The sequence below is a fragment of the Marmota marmota genome, unplaced genomic scaffold (assembly GCF_001458135.2).
Source record: "Marmota marmota marmota unplaced genomic scaffold, marMar, whole genome shotgun sequence".
Taxonomy (NCBI): Eukaryota; Metazoa; Chordata; class Mammalia; order Rodentia; family Sciuridae; genus Marmota; species Marmota marmota.
Genome location: NW_026000261.1, coordinates 13,622,661 through 13,628,900, shown reverse-complemented (window position 1 = coordinate 13,628,900; position 6,240 = coordinate 13,622,661). Strand labels below are relative to the sequence as shown.

Below are 6,240 nucleotides of genomic sequence, written 5' to 3'. Positions count from 1 at the left end.
AAGGGTTATAAAAACTATGGAAGACAAAAGAACAAAGTAGAAAGCTATTAAAAATCTGTAGAAACTATTCCAAATATTTCAGTAATGAGTTTAAATGGCATTGGTCTAAATATACCAATTAAATACAAAGTTTCTTATATTGAGTAAAGATCTAAAACTCAATTAAATATTCTCTTCAAGAAATCCTTGTTCAATATCAACATATAGAGAGATTAGCAAAACGATTGAGACAGAGGTAAAATGATAATATTAGTTCAAAGAAAGTTGGAATATTCATATTAACTTTTTACAAAGAAGACTTCAAAGCAATGAAAATTATCAGGAATAAAAAATGACTTTACATAACAATAAAGGTGCAAATTTTTAAAATTTAATATAACAATAAGTTATGTATATGTCCCTAACAAAAGAGCATCATAACACATGAAGTTTAGAAATAAACAATAAAAATGTAAGGAGAAATAGATTAATTTACAATCATGCTTGGATACTTCAACAATTTTTAATCTGTGTTTCACAGACTCTGGAGGTAAAATTTCAATATGAACATAGCTTAATTCAATTTTATTATTGAACAATTAAATCTAATTCACATTTTTTAAATACTTCATCCAGCAATAAAGTAACAAACATTCTCTGAAGTTAACAGAATATTTGCCAAGGTGGACCACACTCTGGAATATAAAACATAATAAATATAGAACAATAGACTTCATTTGAAATATGCTCTCAAAACACAATGCAACTTGGAGCTGGAGTTGTGGCCCAGCAGTAGAGTGCTTGACCAGCACGTGCCAGGAGCTAGGTGTGATCCTAACCACTACACAAAAATAAAATAAAGATATTGTGTCCAACTACGACCAAAACAAACAAGAAAACAAATATAAAAAGAAACACAATGGAATTCAGGCAAAAATAAGTAAAAGAACTGTAATTAGTGAATTCCCAAATATTTAGAGATTAAATATTATATTTAAAATCAAAACAAAGGCCAAAAGAGAAGTCTTTAAAGTAAAGAGATATTTCAAAGTAAATAAAAAATTAAAATAGACTTATCAAAATTTTTGTGATATAGCAAAGACAGTGCCTACATAAAAACAAACAACAACAACAACAAAATTTAGAGCATCTAGTTCACGTACTTGAAGAGGTGAGACCTAAAGTCAATATTCTAAACTTTAACTTGAGTAAACAAGAAATACAAGAGAAGAAAACTGAATAAAAGAAGCAAAGTACTAAAATAAAAATAAAATTTTTGAGAAGAAATAATGAAATTGAAGTTATAATAATCACTGAGGAAATCAACAACACTTAAAGTTGCTTCTTTGAAAATGTCAATAAAATTTATGAACTTCTAGCAAGGTTAAGTAATATACATAAATCAGCTATATCATAATGGATATCATAATGTCCCACTGACATTAGCAAGGGACATTAGCAAGATAATAAAAAATGTTATAAACAACCATTTGCCCATAAATGTGATAAACTAGAAAAAAATTAATTTACTTAGTAAAACAAGGAAAGACAGATAATATGAATATACTTTTCTTTGTCAAAAAATTAAGTCAATGATTAATGATTTTCCAAAACAGAGAACAGAAAGCCTAGATGAATTTACAGGTGAATTTGAACAAATGGGTAGAACAGAAATTAAGCCACTTCTTTATAATATCTTCCACATAACATAAGTATAAGGAATATGTCCTAAATCATTCTACAAGGTCATCATTACACTAAGACCAAAACCAGGCAGAGATCTCACAAGAAGAAAATAGTATGTACTGTGATCTCTCATGAACATTAATGTAAAAATACACAAAATAATCAAAAAATCAAATTCTGAATGTATGAAAATAATTATTCACTAAAATCAAGTGAATTTTTGCAGCTATGCATGCTCATTTAATAAAGAAAAATTATGTAAACCTCATTTAAAACATAAAGAAGAAAATTATCTGATTTCATAAACAGATAGATAGTAATGCTCTACAGAACTCCATTTATAATACAAATTCTAAGCAAATTAAGTGATGGAAATGTTCTTTAACTTGGTAAAAAAAATCTATAAAAATCCCACTTAGTGGCATCAGCAAGATGACAGATGAGGTCTGCACAATGGCAGATTAGAATGTTTCACAACCTGTTTATTCCATGGAAATATCAAATAAATAACTGACAAACAAGAGTATCTTTGTGGGAACTGTAGAAACCAGTTAACAAGATACACCAGTAATGCAAACTGCTAATCAAAAAAAAAAAGTCATTGTTAATTCTATGTCACCTTTATTCAGTCTTTTTCTATCACCTACATGGCATGATATCACACAGCTAGAAAAATACTTCCCAATTTGTGGTCCCTATCTCAGAATGGGATGAGAAAATGAGAGCTTTCTTGCAGTGTCTAACTTGTCCTAGGGCTACCTAAGTGACACTTCTATCTCACTTGATGTAGGGTACTGAGAGAATTATGGCATAGTTTGGATATCAAGTTGGAGGCATCAGAAAGAATAGTGAGTTTTGTGATACAAGAAAATTGCAGCAGCACTTCAGACTATTTGTTGCCCAAAAGCAAGAGATTTTTTTTTTAAATTTTGCATTATATTTATACATAATAATGGGATTCATTCTGATATACTCATAAATACACATTACAATATTTGCTTCATTTCAATCCCAAGTACTTCCTATTTCCCTCCCCTCATACTTTCCTCTGGTGTTCTTATATTACTGGTATGAGTAGAGGAATACAATACAATATCTAAAACTCCAAGAAGCAGAATTGAGACACCTATGGAAAATGAGAAACATAAATGCAACTGTTCTTATGAAAGAATTGGAGAATATGAAAAATAGCCCTGGAAAAGACACATCCCCCCCAGAAAAAAGGTTTAAGAAGGCATTGAAATTTTGCACCAGTCTGGTTAATATTGGTTATCACCTATGTATGGCCATAATAAAACATGGGAGAGTTGGGAGTCTCTTCAAATACCCAATTTCAACAAAATATCAGAAGACATCAAAAAACAGTAAGACAGGGCTGGGATGTGGCTCAAGTGGTAGCGCACTTGCCTGGAATGCGTGCGGCCTGGGTTCGATCCTCAGCACCACATACAAAGATGTTGTGTCCGCCAATAACTAAAAAATAAATATTAAAAAAATTCTTTCTCTCTCTCTCTCTCTCCCTCTCTCACTCTCTCTTTAAAAAAAAAACAGTAAGACATAGTTTATTCAAAAGAACAAAATAAATCTCAGGTAACCCACACTAAGGAAATATAGGCTACAGAATTACATAAAACACATTTTTTAAAACTGTCCTCTATCAATCATCACATTTTTAAAATTTTTTAATTAAATTTTATTTTGAATTTTTAGAAGTAAAAAAGCTATGACACTATATAAACTGTTAACAAGACAGGTGATGTCAAATTGCCCTAATACACTGTTTTCTTTTTATTGAAAATACTCAAAAATATTTATATTGCATCCATTAAAATATACGATAATGGATACTTGTATTTAACAATTCCACGAAAAAGAAAATTCTAGTATATCCATGTATTTCATGACACTTGAAATACTATCATATGTCAATTTAAATTCTTAGAAACTTAACACTTTTCACAATGAGAAAATAGAAAACAATATGTTTTAGGAGCAAGCCTGAAACATTTATTCTCATTTCAAAAGATAAAAGATTAAGCATCAGCATCAACATAACCATAGAGAAAGACTAGTTTTGTTTTTAACCTTTACTACTGGCTCAGGAAAAAATAAATGATAATGTACAATCTATTGGTGAATATGAATTCATTATCACATCATTTCTTATTTCATAAGGAAAGAATATAGGTTTAATGTTAGAGAAGAATCAGTTTAACACAATTTTGCTATTATCACAATTTAAGAAATGTCCACAGGAACCTTTTGGAAAATGGTTTACTGACCATTCATCCTTTGGGAGATTAGGCAAACCTAAATCCACATAAGGGAATAATTCAAAGCATCTTTTGTCTTCACACATACTACTTATCCTCAGCACAAGGTACAGATTAAATGTCTTTAGAAGATCACATCTTCTATGGTTTGGATATGGCTTCAGTGTGTCCCTAAAGAGCTCATGGACTGTAAGCTTTGTGCCTAGTGGGCAATGTTAAGAGATGGCAGTACCTTTAAGAGGTGGTCCTAGTGAGTAGTCACTACTGATTCCTTCCCACTCTCTGGTGTCCTGCCTCACCACCCTCTGACACACCCTCCTGCATGGATTGTAATGCCATCCACTATGAACTGATACAGCCAGAGGCCCTTGCCAGAGTCAATGCTATGTTACTTGTGAACTTTTGACCTCCAAAAACATGAGCTAAATAAATATCTTTTCTTAATAAATAACCTAGCCTTAGTTATTTCATTATAGCAATTGAAAACAACATAATACACCTTATATCAACTTTAGCAACTTAATTTAAATATAAAGCAACCATCATTATTAGATAAAATCATATCAACATTTTTAACTGCAAATGGGACTCTCATTATGTAAAATAGTGAGTTAAATAGCAAATTCTTATATCTCATAATTTATGAGGGTGTCTTGAAGATCTCAAATTATTTTCACCTCAAATAAAGACAATTTGGCCACAAAAATCATTTCTTCATCTAAGTAATTTTATTGATCTTTTAGTTCCAATTCGCCTAAATTTTTGTCTATAGTTAGAATAGTTTTCCTCTTAGCCTTCTTAGGACCTGCATCATTAACATAAAGTTTTCTCGTTTTAATAAATGACAATTTCTTCAGGTAAAAATTACATTCCCTAAAGTTTTCAGATTATTTACATTTAAAATGTCTGGGATCTGAAGACCATACCCTTCATACTGCTGTCACTTGCTCTCCATTGTCTGCTTAATGAGTGTTTTCAAGAAATAGTGACACCTTCCCTGCCTCTCCTTGATGCTCTTATGCAACTCCACCTGCTTCTGCTCACTTATAAATCTATTTAAATACTTTTCACTAATTAACAAGCATCTTTCTCGAAAACTCTATTTTTGGGGGATCCAGATGATTTTAAAAACTACTGTAGTTTTCACCAATAAGACTGAGATGAAAGGCCTTCATATTCTTCAACTTTTCTTTACTTCTCTCTATTTTTTTTTTCTTGTTTGTGGGCTCTTCTCATAATTTGAGCTGCCTATCTACTACATAGATTGGTGACTACCCCCCAACCTCCTGTACTTCTTCTCTTTGTTACCTTAGGCATGGTGACCAATCAGGAGGCTGAAGAGAACCTCCACACTCCAGACCCAACAATCACCAACCGCATCAGTAGCAGCAAACACCAGTACTCCTGACTGTACATCTCAATCATTATTTTAAATCTAAATTGATTAAACTTCAAAATTTTTTAAAAAGTTAGATTGGTAGAATATATTTATAATAACAGAACCCATCTGTGTTGAGCACAACAAAATCACTAGAAATCTAAAGATGCACACAGATTGAAAGTAAATGGGTGAAAAAAGAAATTCCATGAAAAAGAGATTTAAAAAAACCTAGAATATAAGTGGCTGTATTAATATTTGGCAAAGTTATCTTCAAGTAAAAATTGTTACAAGGAATCTAGTAGGATATTATATAATGATAACTGTTACAAATCACCAAAACCAATATCTAGCATAAGCACATATGTACAAAATATCAGTTAAAATATATGCAAATTAAACTTTGATGAGTTTGAAAATCTAAATGGAGAGCTCTCCCATAATAGTAAGAGATTATATAATACTTCACTTTGAAATATTAAAATAAACAGAAGATTCATAATTCAAAGAATATTCAGAAACATTATTAATAATTAGTTCTAAAAAATCATATACCATACTACACCTGACAAGCAGAATATATCATTTTCCCATGTGCATTTAAAATTTTCTTCAAGTTAGACATGTTAAGACCTACAATAGTTATCTTTAAGCTGGGGAAGAGGTGGTGATTAATCCTACAAGCTGGAGTCTCAGGACCAATGAAGCAGTTATAGTAAGAGATTGAAGACATGGAAACTCCCTGAAGAATTTCTCACCAGAGTACACATTAGAAGAGTGAAGGAGCTGAGATCCTATGTTTCTGGGACATGGTAGAGGCAATAGACACACCCACTCAAGAAGAATGGAGCTTGCATCCACATGGCTTTCTCCTTTTGTTTGATCTGTTTCCCCAGCCTATTGGATAGTGTCATTCACATTGAG

The 6,240-nt window shown here is 31.4% G+C and overlaps 1 pseudogene; it reads right to left on the bottom strand.

The window, feature by feature from the left end:
* Nucleotides 1-4,666: 4,666 nt before the first annotated feature.
* Nucleotides 4,667-5,255, bottom strand: LOC107152471 (annotated as a pseudogene).
* Nucleotides 5,256-6,240: the final 985 nt, after the last annotated feature.